The sequence below is a fragment of the Pelophylax lessonae genome (genome assembly GCF_965119305.1).
Source record: "Pelophylax lessonae genome assembly, chromosome: 13".
Taxonomy (NCBI): Eukaryota; Metazoa; Chordata; class Amphibia; order Anura; family Ranidae; genus Pelophylax; species Pelophylax lessonae.
In genome coordinates this window covers 24,653,369-24,669,201 of record NC_138780.1, presented here as the reverse complement: position 1 = coordinate 24,669,201, position 15,833 = coordinate 24,653,369, and the positions used below count along the sequence as shown (strand labels likewise).

General features: G+C 46.2%; 1 protein-coding gene across 1 annotated transcript in view; it reads right to left on the bottom strand.

The window, feature by feature from the left end:
- The window catches only part of GOLPH3L (golgi phosphoprotein 3 like), a 109,179-nt gene extending 103,692 nt beyond the window's left edge, over nt 1-5,487 (bottom strand). Inside the window, exon 1 of the mRNA XM_082242760.1 lies at nt 5,343-5,487. The gene's annotated coding sequence lies outside the window, so the exon portion shown is untranslated. The remainder of the gene's footprint in view (nt 1-5,342) is intronic.
- Between the last annotated feature and the right edge of the window lie 10,346 nt (nt 5,488-15,833).

The window sequence follows — 15,833 nt, the reverse complement described above, 5'->3', positions numbered from 1 at the left end:
CATTTCGGCTACATTCACACTTTCACGTAGCAGGAACAAGCGTCCCTGCTCACAATTTTGGTTGAGCGATGTGCACACGTTTTCGAGTTTCACACATAGGGCAGCTAATTCACTTTATGGGCTGCCCTCTGCGCCCTTAGATAATGCTTCTTTTCGGGCGACAAGCAGAGCGTGTTTTTAAAAGGCGCCTTTTGCTGCGATCACGTCAGAATAACATCATGCCTGAAGTGCCAAAAAAGAATAATGGTACCCAAAAGCATGTTCTGTCGCGATTTGGGACTGCAGGCAGAATCGGCGGGGACTCCCCAAAAAAAAAAATATATATATATATATATCAGGAAATGTGAAAGTAAGCCTATTGGTGTGTGTGTGAAAGGGGTGTATAAGAGAAGCAACCTATGACGTTATATGACACCCCCCCCCCCCCTCCATTCCTTAATGGTTACACAATTGGATATTACTTTTTATTTCAGGTTAGCCACCATTTTACCCCCTGTGCCCAAAGCCACCTGACGTCACCCATCCCAAGAGGCTTTGGGTCTATCTCCATCAGGTTGTGCATGCGCCAACACACGTCAAAGGGTCATCCCAAAGAAGCCAGAAAGAAAAAAAGCCACCACCACCCCCTATGACATCAGAAGAAAAGACGGCATTGCAGGACCCGGAACGAGGACACCAGACAACGCTGGATTCTCTGGGCCTAGGTTTTTTTTTTTTTTTTTACCCCCTCTGCCCAAAGCCACCTGAGGTCACCCATCCCAAGAGGCTTTGGGTCTATCTCCAGCAGGTTGTGCGTGCGTCAATACACGTCATCAAAGGGTCATCCCAAAGAACCCATAAAGAAAAAGCCACCACCACCCCCTATGACATCAGAAGATAAGATGGCATTGCAGGACCCGGAACGAGGACACCAGACAACGCTGGATTCGCTGGGCCTGGGTTTTTTTTACCCCGTGCCCAAAACCACCTGTCACCCATCCCAAGAGGCTTTGGGTCTATCTCCATCAGGTTGTGCATTCGTCAACACACGTCATCAAAAGGGTTATCCCAAAGAACCCAGAAAGAAAAAGCCACCACCACCCCCTATGACATCAGAAGATAAGACGGCATCGTGGGACCCGGAACGAGGACACCAGACAACGCTGGATTCGCTGGGCCTGGGTTTTTTTTTTTTTGAGGAGAACCAGTAGACGAGGGAAAAAGGTAAAGAGAAAAAAACATTTAAGGGAAAAGTAAACTTCCTCTTCAAAGTGATTGTAAGCCTTAAGCCCCGTACACACGATAAGAAAATCTGTAGGGAAATTTCGTCCGACGACCGATCTGCCGATTTTCGGATTGTTAGTATGGTGCTTTCGACAGCCGACTCCGACTTTTCGGCTGACAAAATCCTGATGTGCAGGCTATATCATTTTTGTCGTCCTTCGAAACAACGTCCGATTTTCGTCTCATTAGTACAGATTTGGACGGGAAAAAATCTTAAGAGCAAGACTGAGCATGCTCCGAGACGAAAGAACATACAAAGCAATCCAACACATGACATCACTTCTGAAGTAGAATTCTGTCGTACGGGAAAATTCGTATGAAAATAATCTCTTCACTTTCCACATCAGACTAGCATGCCACAAAAAAGGGACGACAGATCGCTCGATAATCTGATCATGTGTACGGGGCTTTACTTTTTTTAGTAAAAAAAAAAAAAAAAATGGATTTGCACAGAGCAGCCCCGATCCTCCACATCCGATGTCCCTGCCAGCACTTTGGGCACCTCCTCTTCAGTAAGTACGCCTATAGCAAGCCACATTCTATGGGGACATTAATTCTGGCTCAATCACAAGCAACACTGCCAGCATCTATAGACACAGACAGCGGGGTCACCTCCCATAGGATTTGATTGGCAGCAGCAGGAGACAATGGCTACCACTGCTATCAATCAGCTCTGTGAGAAGAGCTTCTCAGGCAGATCGCGGGATTGAGAACGGCTCAGGTAAGGGGTTTCTGATCTGCTCTGCCTGTCAGTTTTTTAGGCGGACCTGATCAGATGCTCCATGCATCCCCTATGGAGCAGCAGATGTCAGCGGTGACACCTCCACTGACACCCGCTGCTATCCAATCCAATCCCGTCCGTTAAATCCGGACGGATGGAAACCCTATTTTCCATCCATCTGCGGGATCAGATAGGATCGGATGAAAACGGACCGCCCGTCCCATAGAGGAGAGCGGAGATCTGACAGAGTAAGCGGAGACGGACCGGTCATCCGTCTGCTCAGCGGGGATCAATCCCTGTTGAGCAAAATGGAGTCACCGGGCAGAAAGCCTGTGTGTAAGGACCCTTAGGGTATAAGTGTGTGTGTGAGGGGGGGGGTTAGGATCCTGAAGCATAGAGGAATATTTTTTACCTTGATGCAGAGAATGCAATAAGATAAGAAAACACCTTGGAACCCCTTTAATATGACCATGATATGTGATAATCTGTGAACGAGGAGCACACACAGGTGAGCACACCTGGCTCTCTGGTGGAACAGCGACATCCTAGCGGCACAGACCCCTGGTGTGTGTGTATGGATGAGGAGGAGGATATGGATGAGGAGGAGGAGGATATGGATGAGGAGGAGGAGGATATGGATGAGGAGGAGGATGAGGAGGATATGGAGGAGGAGCATATGGAGGAGGAGGAGGAGCATATGGATGAGGAGGATATGGATATGGATGAGGAGGATATGGATATGGATGAGGAGGATATGGATATGGATGAGGAGGATATGGATATGGTTATGGATGAGGAGGATATGGATATGGAGGCTATGGATATGGATATGGATGAGGAAGATATGGATATGGATGAGGAGGAGGAGGATATGGATGAGGAGGAGGATATGGATGATATGCATATGGCTGAGGAGGAGGAGGATATGGAGGAGGATATGGATGGTGAGGAGGAGGGTGAGGAGGATATGGATATGGATGAGGAGGATATGGATATGGTTATGGATGAGGAGGATATGGATATGGAGGCTATGGATATGGATATGGATGAGGAGGATATGGATATGGATGAGGAGGAGGAGGAGGATATGGATGAGGAGGAGGATATGGATGATATGCATATGGCTGAGGAGGAGGAGGATATGGAGGAGGATATGGATGGTGAGGAGGAGGGTGAGGAGGATAGGGATGGTGAGGAGGATATGGATGTGGATGGGGGTGAGGAGGAGGAGGGTGAGGAGGAGGAAGATATGGATGAGGAGGAGGAGGAGGAAGATATGGATGAGGAGGAGGAGGAGGAAGATATGGATGAGGAGGAGGAGGAGGAGGAGGAAGATATGGATGAGGAGGAGGAGGAGGAGGAGGAAGATATGGATGAGGAGGAGGAGGAGGAGGAAGATATGGATGAGGAGGAGGAGGAGGAGGAGGAAGATATGGATGAGGAGGAGGAGGAGGAGGAGGAAGATATGGATGAGGAGGAGGAGGAGGAGGAGGAGGAAGATATGGATGAGGAGGAGGAGGAGGAGGAGGAGGAGGAAGATATGGATGAGGAGGAGGAGGAGGAGGAGGAAGATATGGATGAGGAGGAGGAGGAGGAGGAGGAAGATATGGATGAGGAGGAGGAGGAGGAAGATATGGATGAGGAGGAGGAGGAGGAGGAGGAAGAAGATATGGATGAGGAGGAGGAAGAAGATATGGATGAGGAGGAGGAAGAAGATATGGAGGAGGAGGAGGATATGGATGAGGAGAAGGAGGAGGAGAAGGAGGAGGAGAAGGAGGAGGAGAAGGAGGAGGATATGGATGAGGAGAAGGAGGAGGATATGGATGAGGAGAAGGAGGAGGATATGGATGAGGAGAAGGAGGAGGATATGGATGAGGAGAAGGAGGAGGATATGGATGAGGAGAAGGAGGAGGATATGGATGAGGAGAAGGAGGAGGATATGGATGAGGAGAAGGATATGGATGAGGAGGAGGAGGAGGATATGGATGAGGAGAAGGAGGAGGATATGGATGAGGAGAAGGAGGAGGATATGGATGAGGAGAAGGATATGGATGAGGAGGAGGAGGAGGATATGGATGAGGAGGAGGAGGAGGATATGGATGAGGAGGAGGATATGGATGAGGAGGAGGATATGGATGAGGAGGAGGATATGGAGGAGGAGGATATGGATGAGGAGGAGGAGGAGGAGGATATGGAGGAGGAGGATATGGATGAGGAGGATATGGATGAGGAGGATATGGATGAGGAGGAGGAGGAGGAGGAGGAGGAGGAGGATATGGATGAGGAGGAGGATATGGATGAGGATATGGATGAGGAGGAGGAGGATATGGATGAGGAGGAGGAGGAGGAGGATATGGATGAGGAGGAGGAGGATATGGATGAGGAGGATATGGATGAGGAGGATATGGATGAGGAGGATATGGATGAGGAGGATATGGATGAGGAGGATATGGATGAGGAGGATATGGATGAGGAGGAGGAGGATATGGATGAGGAGGAGGAGGATATGGATGAGGAGGAGGAGGATATGGATGAGGAGGAGGAGGATATGGATGAGGAGGAGGATATGGATGAGGATATGGATGAGGAGGAGGAGGATATGGATGAGGAGGAGGAGGATATGGATGAGGAGGAGGAGGATATGGATGAGGAGGAGGAGGATATGGATGAGGAGGATATGGATGAGGAGGATATGGATGAGGAGGATATGGATGAGGAGGATATGGATGAGGAGGATATGGATGAGGAGGATATGGATGAGGAGGATATGGATGAGGAGGATATGGATGAGGAGGATATGGATGAGGAGGAGGAGGATATGGATGAGGAGGAGGAGGATATGGATGAGGAGGAGGATATGGATGAGGAGGAGGATATGGATGAGGATATGGATGAGGAGGAGGAGGATATGGATGAGGAGGAGGAGGATATGGATGAGGAGGAGGAGGATATGGATGAGGAGGAGGAGGATATGGATGAGGAGGATATGGATGAGGAGGATATGGATGAGGAGGATATGGATGAGGAGGATATGGAGGAGGAGGATATGGATGAGGAGGAGGATAGGCCTGCTGGAGTCACAATAGCAAAATCAACCAGGGAGAATCTGGAATAAAATCACTTTTTTAATGAGAAAATCAATCAAGAAGCAAAAATCAGGTGCAATCCCAGGGACAAAGCACCAAAGCCAGGGACTGTCACCAGGGGCAGCTGACAAATAACCAGGAAGTATATATATATATATGATGTATACATACCATATGTGCATTAGTAAATAACCCCCCACCAATACCAGTACTAATCATTCAGGAAGATCTACACCCCACACCCGCCCCCCTCACCCTCCAGCAGCTCTTACCTGCTCCACTCTCAGCTGCACTGCCTGAAAACTTCACTTCCTGGTCTCGGACACATCAGCTCTGAGCCAGACAAGCTCACCCGAACCCGATCGCTGGGCAAGAAGATGGACAAGCGCGTCCCACCAATCACCGGCCGCTGTCAGTGTCAAAGTGTCCAATCTGAAACGGGTTTGACCCGCCCCCGGCCCCGCGTCTGCCAAGCTTGAGTGAAGGTTGATCTGTTGCCGTGACAGAGCGTCTTGGCCAATGGCATTGCGGGAAAGCGTGAAGGGAGGCGGGGACAAGTCCTGCGGAATGCGCGTTCTGGCTGGTGGTGGAGCGGCGGCCATGTTGAGCTAGGGAACGAGGAATGCGGTTGGGGGAGATTGGTGTTAGGGCGGAAGTAATGGAAGGCTTTACGACGAGCGTAGAATGAGTGCGGAAGTGATGTCAGGGTTTAAAGTGGAGTTCCACCCTATTTTTATACTTACCTCCATCTTCTCGCTCCGGGTCACCTGAAAAAGAAATGGATAATCGCATATTTTTTTTTTTTTTACTTACCTCGTAGCGAAGAAAATATACTTACCTTACTTCCTTCTTCCTCCTTCCTCGGCCGCGGCCCGTCGTCACTTCCTGGCTCTGCAATGATTCCTGGGAGCTGGACGTCATAGCTCCCAGGAATCATTGCGCCTGCTCCGGCCCCGACGACAGTTCCGGGTCGCGCGCGTCATCCCCTTCTAAACAGCTTCTGGGCATGCCCAGAAGCTGTGGAGGGATGACGCGCGCGACCCGGAAGTGACGTCGGGGCCGGCGCAGAGCATCGTGGGACCAAAGAAGGCGGAAGAAGACGCCGAAGAGGACGCGCTGGCTTCAAGCTGCCCACATCTGAGATGGCAGCGCTGGACAAGACGTTTGCAAGGTAAGTATTTGTCCTAACAGGTAAGTGCAACCCGGGACAGATCAGAGGCTAGCCATTGTGGAATGCACTAGCCCTGACTGTCCCGGGGGTATTAGAAAAAAAAAAAAAAAATCCAGGGTGGAACTCCGCTTTAAGTTATTTCCTTCTATAGGTCACAGTGATGGTTTTAGAAGCTTTATATAGTGAAGTAATAAATAAATAGGTTATATTGATTAAAGTAACTGGAAACCCAACTACTGAAAGATTTTTAAAATGAAATCCAGGGACATTTTTACACAGAGCACTGGGCACAGGACTGCATAATACACAGAGCACTGGGCACAGGACTGCATACTACACAGAGCACTGGGTACAGGACTGCATAATACACAGAGCGCTGGGTACAGGACTGCATAATACACAGAGCGCTGGGTACAGGACTGCATAATACACAGAGCGCTGGGCACAGGACTGCATAATACACAGAGCGCTGGGCACAGGACTGCATAATACACAGAGCGCTGGGCACAGGACTGCATAATACACGAGCGCTGGGCACAGGACTGCATACTACACAGAGCACTGGGTACAGGACTGCATACTACACAGAGCGCTGGGTACAGGACTGCATAATACACAGAGCGCTGGGTACAGGACTGCATAATACACAGAGCGCTGGGCACAGGACTGCATACTACACAGAGCACTGGGTACATGACTGCATAATACACAGAGTGCTGGGCACAGGACTGCATAATACACAGAGCGCTGGGCACAGGACTGCATAATGCACAGAGCGCTGGGCACATGACTGCATAATACACAGAGTGCTGGGCACAGGACTGCATAATACACAGAGCGCTGGGCACAGGACTGCATAATGCACAGAGCGCTGGGCACATGACTGCATAATACACAGAGTGCTGGGCACATGACTGCATAATACACAGAGCGCTGGGCACATGACTGCATAATACACAGAGCGCTGGGCACAGGACTGCATAATACACAGAGCGCTGGGCACAGGACTGCATAATACACAAAGCGCTGGGCACAGAACTGCATAATGCACAGATGGCTGGGCACAGGACTGCATAATACACAGAGCGCTGGGTACAGGACTGCATAATACACAGAGTGCTGGGCACAGGACTGCATAATACACAGAGCGCTGGGCACATGACTGCATAATACACAGAGTGCTGGGCACAGGACTGCATACTACACAGAGCACTGGGTACAGGACTGCATAATACACAGAGCGCTGGGTACAGGACTGCATAATACACAGAGCGCTGGGCACAGGACTGCATACTACACAGAGCACTGGGTACAGGACTGCATAATACACAGAGCGCTGGGCACATGACTGCATAATACACAGAGTGCTGGGCACAGGACTGCATAATACACAGAGCGCTGGGCACAGGACTGCATAATACACAGAGTGCTGGGCACATGACTGCATAATACACAGAGCGCTGGGCACATGACTGCATAATACACAGAGCGCTGGGCACAGGACTGCATAATACACAGAGCGCTGGGCACAGGACTGCATAATGCACAGATGGCTGGGCACAGGACTGCATAATACACAGAGCGCTGGGTACAGGACTGCATAATACACAGAGCGCTGGGCACATGACTGCATAATACACAGAGCGCTGGGCACAGGACTGCATAATACACAAAGCGCTGGGCACAGAACTGCATAATGCACAGATGGCTGGGCACAGGACTGCATAATACACAGAGCGCTGGGTACAGGACTGCATAATACACAGAGCGCTGGGTACAGGACTGCATAATACACAGAGCGCTGGGTACAGGACTGCATAATACACAGAGCGCCGGGTACAGGACTGCATAATACACAGAGCGCTGGGTACAGGACTGCATAATACACAGAGCGCCGGGTACAGGACTGCATAATACACAGAGCGCTGGGCACAGGACTGCATACTACACAGAGCGCTGGGTACAGGACTGCATAATACACAGAGCGCTGGGCACAGGACTGCATAATACACAGAGCACTGGGTACAGGACTGCATAATACACAAAGTGCTGGGTACAGGACTGCATAATACACAGAGCGCTGGGCACAGGACTGCATAATACACAGAGCGCTGGGCACATGACTGCATAATACACAGAGCGCTCATGTGGAGTGGTCCAATTCATGTGATAGAGCAGTGGTCTCCAACTGCGGCCCAGGGGCCGGATGTGGCCCTTTCCTTGCTTTTATTCGGACCTTGGGGCACTATTACATCCACTGACACCAACAATGGGGCAAAATTCCTCCCACTGACACCAATGATGGGGCATTATTCCTCCCACTGACACCAAGAATGGGGCATTATTCCTTCTAATAACTCCAAGGATGTGGCACAATTCCTCCTACTGACACCTATGATGAGGAACTATTCCTCCCACTGATAGCAATGTTGGGGGCACTGTTTCTCTCAATGACACCTACGGTGGGACACTATTCCCTCCACTGACACCAACATTGGAGCACTATTACTCCCAATGACTGGCACCAATGATGAGGCACTGTTCCTCCTACTAATACGAATGATGGGGCACTATTCCTCCCCATGACACCATTATTCCCTCCACTGATACCAACAAGGGGGCACTATTCCTCCCACTGACACCAATGATGGGGCACTATTCCTCCCACTGACACCAATGATGGGGCACTATTCCTCCCACTGACACCAATGATGGGGCACTATTCCTCCCACTGACACCAATGATGGGGCACTATTCCTCCCACTGACACCAATGATGGGGCACTATTCCTCCCACTGACACCAATGATGAAACTCACACCAGGACATTTGTTCCCACACTGGCCAGTCTGGCCCCCTAAAGTCTGAAGGACAGCAAACTGGCCCTTCATTTAGAAAGTTTAGAGACCCCCGTGATAGAGCATTTCGTACATAGGGGTTTATTTACTAAAGGTAAATCCACTTTTCTCTACATGTGCACTTGGAAGTGCAGTTGCTGTAGATCTGAGGGGAACATGAAAGGAAAATTTAAAAAAGCATTTTGCTTGCACATGATTGGATGATAGAAATCAGCAGAGCTTCCCCTCATTTCACATCCTCCCCTCAGATCTACAGCGACTGCACTTCCAAGTGCACATGTAGTGCCCAGTGGATTTACCTTTAGTAAATCAACTCCATTATCTCAATGCCAACCATTTGAACCTGGAGTTTACATATAACACTGACTGTGATAGTATTGACCAGCCTTTCTCAACCTTTTCAACACAGAGGAACCCTTGAAATAAATTTCTGGTCTCAGGGAACCCCTGCTAAAAATTAAAAATCTACAACTCATGACACAATAACCACATGGCCACCGCCCGCCGCAGTTTTACTGCAGCAGGCAGCCGCTCCTGGGCAAAGTGACATAGTACTACGTCGCTCGCTCAGGAAACTCTAGGGGGCGAGCGTGCGCCCCCGGCGGCACGCTCCCGCTCATCAGCCGGGGAGTCAGTGCGTGTGACCAATGGCCGCCAGCCACTCGCGATCTCCCACAGCTGAGAGAGAAGGACAGACGGCTGATGTAAACACAGCCGTCTGTCCACCCTTACATTATCACAGAGGCTATGTGATCCTGCTATATAGGATCGCATGTCTCTGTGATGATCTCACAAGCCACGCCCCCCCCACAGTTAGAATCACGCCCCTAGGGACACACTTAACCCCTTGATCACCAGTAATGTTAACCCCTTCCCTGCCAGTGTATTTTTACAGTAACAGTGCATATATATAGCACTGATTACTGTAGTAATGTCACTGGTCCCCCCAAAAGTGTCACAAATGTCAATCAAGGGTCCGATCTGTCTGCCGCAATGTCGCAGTCCCGCAAAAAAAAAAAAAACGCAGATCGCCACCGTTACTAGTAAAAAAAAAAAACAATAAAAATGACATAAATCTTTCCCATAGTTAGTAGACGCGATAACTTTTGCGCAAACCAATCAAAATACGCTTATTGCAATTTTTTTTTTTTTTACCAAAAATATGTAGCAGAAAACAAATTGACCTAAAATGTTAAAATTTTGATTTTTACATTTTTTTTTGGGGGGGGGGGGGAATTTCATATAAAAAAAATGTGAAAAGTGTTATTTTTTCAAAATTGTCGCTCTTTTTTTGTTTATAGCGCAAAAAGTAAAAAATTGCACAGGTGATCAAATACCACCAAAAGAAAGCTCTGTTTGTGGGAAAAAAAGGACGTCAATTTCATTTGGGTACAGCGTCGCACGACCGCGCAATTGTCCGTTAAAGTCACGCAGTGCCGAATCGCAAAATAGGCCCTGGTCTTTGAGCAGCCAAATCCTCAGAGGGCTTAAGTGGTTAAGAAAGCTTCATTTGGAGGACTTTATGATTGCTTTAGTTCCTTCTTATCACAACCTGTGTTACACGGTCTTGTTATATTTATCTTCATATTGTACATTTTTTCTCCAGCGTTCATAATATTTCCGGCTGTGGAGCCGATCTTTGTGCCTCGTTTAATTTTAGACTATGTCCGCTGTAATTCACATTCTAGAAGGACTACCAGTAGATCTAGTTCTTTATAAAGATCTACATATTTCTAGGTGGAAACCTCCACAGAAGAATAACCCTGTTATTTCTGGCAGGTCTGCTGAATTATTACAAGTTGATAAACCAGTTTTTTTTTTCTTTTAAATATCAAATTGCTTTCTTCAAGTTATTTTTAGTCATCAGGAAACCATGTGTTACTTTACAGATTGTTAACCACTTAAGCCCCGGAAGATTTGGCTGCTCAAAGACCAGGCCCTATTTTGCGATTCGGCTTTGCGTGTCTTTAACGGACAATTGCGCAGTCGTGCGACGCTGTACCCAAATTAAATTGACGTCTTTTTTTTCCCCCACAAACAGAGCTTTCTTTTGGTGGTATTTGATCACCTGTGCGATTTTTATTTTTTGCGCTATAAACAAAAAAATTGCGTCAATTTTGAAAAAAATAACAATATTTTTCACATTTTTTTACATGAAATTCCAAAAAAAAATGTAAAAATCAATTTTTTTTTAACATTTTAGGCCAATTTGTTTTCTGCTACATATTTTTGGTAAAAAAAAAATCACAATAATCGTATTTTATTTATTATATATTGGTTTGCGCAAAAGTTATTGTGTTTACTAACTAAGGGAAAGATTTATGTCATTTTTATTGTTTTTTTTTTTAACTAGTAATGGCGGCGATCTGCGATTTTTTTTGTGGGACTGGGAAATTGCGGCGGACAGATCGGACCCCTGACTAACATTTTTGACACTTTTGGGGGTACCAGTGACATTACTACAGTAATCAGTGCTATACATATGCACCGTTACTGTAAAAATGACACTGGCAGGGAAGGGGTTAACTTTATTAGTGATCAAGGGGTTAAGTGTGTCCCTAGGGGCGTGCTTCTAACTGTCAAGGGGCGTGGCTTGTGATGTAACCACAGAGACATACGATCGTACATAGCAGGATCGTATGATCTCTGCAGTTACACCAGGGAGAATGACAGACGGCTTTGTTTACATCAGCCGCCTGCCTTTCTCCCTCTCCAGCGGGAGATCGCGAGTATCCGGCAGACAACGGAGCCGCCGGTCACACGCGCGGGGATGGCCATGAACGAGTGGGGGCAGGAGCTCCTGGGCAAGCGACGTAGTACTGCGTCGGTTTGCCCAGGAGAGGCTGACTGCCGCAGTAAATATACTGTGGGCAGCCGGCAAGCGGTTAAAGATAGACATAGTGCAGCAGTGCATATGTAGGCTGAAATACTGATATGGCAGTAGATTACAAAAGCACTAAAATTCAGTGACAGTCTTCTAAGTAAATGATGAAATGACAGCACATCCATGCTCGCTACTGCAGCAAGGTCACAGGACTCCACCTACACTTCTTATTACAGGTAGAAGACATTCCATCTTAGACTCTTTTAGAATGACTGTTAGATGGCCTCCTTTTTATTGAGACCCGACTGTAAAATTTCTTGAATGATGACCATTGCAAAATCTATAAAAGGGTGTTCTACCCCTTGTGTTTGAATCTACCCCATATGATGGGGTTTTTATTGGACGAAACATGTCAGGTTTTGGCTCATCCAAACACGGCGTTCCACATATCTGCAACCCAGCTTATAGGATTATGAGATGAAATGCCTGTTTTTTTTTTTGGTTTGGGATGTGTTTCATTCCTTTTTAACCACTTCTGGACCGGAATGATTTGCCCCCCTTAAAGCGGAGTTCCGGGCACAAAAAAGATTTTTTTTTTTGTGCCCCTCCGCTAGGTATGCCGCACCTGAAAAGGAATTGGATAGTTATTTTTTTTTTTTTTGTTTACTCACCTTTTTATTGACGATCGTAAATACTCACCTATGACAGCTTCCTCCTCCAGCGCCGAGGCTCACCCCGTCACTTCCTGCCTCGCGATGATTCCTGGGAGCTAAACGTCATCGCTCCCAGGAATCAATGCGCCGCACCGGCCCCGCTCGTCATTTCCGGGCGACGCCGCATTCCCCTGCTAAACAGCTTCTGGGCATGCCCAGAAGCTGTTTAGGAATGCGGCGCCGCACCGGAAGTGACGAGAGGGGCCGGTGCAGTGCATTCTGGGACACGAAGACGCGGAAGAAGACGGAGAAGAGGACCGCGCCGGCTTCAGCTGCCCACAACCGAGATGGAAACGCTGTGGAAGAAAATTTCTAAGTAAGTATTTCTTCTAAAAGGTAAGTGCGAACCGGGACAGATCAGAGGCTAGCCATTGTGGAATGTGCTAGCCCTGACTGTCCCGGGGGTATGTTCATCCAAAAAACGTTTCTCTGCCCGGAACTCCGCTTTAATGACCAGGCCATTTTTTTTGCTATTCGGCACTGCGTTACTTTAACGGACAATTGCGCGGTCGTGCGACGCTGTACCCAAATAAAATAGTTTTTTCCCCCACAAATAGAGCTTTCTTTTGGTGGTATTTGACCACCTGTGCGACTTTTATTTTTTTGCGCTATAAACAAAAAAAAGAGCAACAATTCTGAAAAAAAAACAACAATATTTTTCACATTCTGCTATATAACATTCACCAAAAAATTTAAAAATCAATTTTTTTTTGACATTTTAGGCCAATTTGTTTTCTGCTACATATTTTTGGTAAAAAAAAAATCGCAATAAGCGCACTTTGGTTTGTGCAAACGTTATCGCGTCTACAACCTACGGGAAAGATTTATGTAATTTTTTTTTTTTTACTAGTAATGGCGGCGATCTGCGATTTTTTGCGGGACTGCGACATTGCGGTGGACAGATCGGACCCCTAACTGACATTTTTGACACTTTTGGGGGGACCAGTGACATTACTACAGTAATCAGTGTTATACATATGCACTGTTACTGTAATAATGACATTGGCAGGGAAGGGGGTTAATACTGGGGGGTGATCAAGGGGTTAAATGTGAGCCTAGGGGAGTGATTCTATCTGTGGGGGGGGGGGGCAGGGCTTGTGAAATGATCATGGAGACCTGTGATCCTATATAGAAGGATCACAGGAGCTCTGTGATCATTCCACAGGGAAGAACGATCTTACAATAGCTAACCGTCCTTCTCTCTCAGCAGGGAACAATCGCGGGTGTCAGGTAGCAATCAGAGCTGCCTGCCCCATGCATCCGAGTCCCCACTGCCGAGTGGGGGCGGGAGCGCGCAGGCGGAGGCGCGCGCTCGCCCCCTAGCTGTAGGTGCGTGACCGCCGTATACCTTGGTTTGCACAGGAGGGGCTGCCTGCCGCAGGATAACTGGTCCTGTCGGGGTTATTGGGGGTTGATTAAAATAATAATAGGTAAAAAGAAAAATGATTTTAAAAGCCATGTATATTTCATATTATGCATATAAGAGATTCTGAACAGGATGGCTTCCATGTTGTTTCTAAGGTCAAAGAAGGTTCATTTTCAAAATGTCTCTCACAGGCTTACAAAGGGTCTGTGGTTTCAACAGAGATCTTTGTATTTCTATGTAATCGTAAATAAGATTTCTTTTGACATCTTTATCAGATAAGACTCAGTCAGTCTGACGCTATGTTAAGGGGGGATATCTCAGTCTGTCTATAAGTATATAACAATGGACAATACCCCAGTATATCCATAGCAGACATTTAAAGATGAAATAAATATAAATGTTAAAGGTACATTATTATATGTGAGAAGATATTAGCCATAATTATGTCATTATATTATGTAAGGCATATACATATATATTTAGGAATGTTGTATCACATTTTGGGTTTATATTCTCATAGTAATAATCTTACTTAGAATTCTTTTTCTAATAAGTGTAAAGACATATGTATCTCGTTACTAATTACCTCATTTCAGAGAAGTTTGTGTGTAGGTCTGGTGTAAGTTTTTATGACACTATAGATCTTCCTATCCTAGTCTGGATGTCTGACAGTTGTGTCACAATTCAAATAAGTAATGGCTATTCACTAGCTAGAGGTCAGTAGGTCATCAGATAACATGGTGGAAATTATGTTAAATACAAAATCTAATGAACGGTACGATACTGCCCTCTGGAGACAAAATACCAGGTGCAGTCTTGAGATAATTTCAGATTTCCCATATAAAAATTATATTGTGTTAAATAATATAATTATTGAAATGGCATTACTTGCCAAGGTGAATGATGGAGATACAGGTGGACATTTATGTATGTACTGGGAGTCTGGACAAAGTTTTATGTTGTGTTTTATGATTAATCTTACATATAGAGGAATCATCCTTAGTTTATTATACCAAGTATTGGGTTAATTATCAAAAGAGGTGTGTCTTTGGACCTCACCAGTTTAGGTATAGAATATCCCATCCAATAGGGATAATGTTTCATCCCTCTGGGTTTTACTTATGGTAATTTTTATAGCTCTTTGTTCTTACCTTATAAAAGACCAACCCAGATGAGAGAGGACACACATTACACTGCCCATCAGACAATACACTTACATCACACACACTATTACATTACTCAATAGACTCATCCAGACATACTCCATATTGTCCACATCATTCATTGGAAACTTGGAGGAAACTCCTCCCTCACTGGCATCCATCTTAGGACTCTGGTGCCCATTTGAAGCTAGCGGCCATCTTAAGTGTGGTAATTATGCCTTGCTATGTTATTTGATTTTATTCAACAATTGTTTATTTCCTTCCTTATATGTTTTATATTGCATATTTAAGGGTAATGAGATTACAATCCCAGCCGTATAAGCCATGGTAGATTTTTCTTTAAAAAGGCTGATTTTTGTTTTTATACATTTTTATTAATATCAGATTCAGTGCATTATTTGCAATTTTAAGTCTTCCGTTTTGCATGGCTTATTCTCATTTCATCTGCAGTGGAATGACTTTCAATAATGCATTACGCAGACCATTGTAGTCTGTTTATATAGAGCATTTATTTATGGCTTATGCTATACCTGGGAAGAAATGGTAATCTTGCTTTCATTTTGTTTTGGTTTCACTTTCACTTTGTTTTACTTTCACTTTCATTATTGAGCTAAACATCACATTGCATTGATTATTTGAAGTTAGTATTTTTCTGTAGAAGTTATCTTT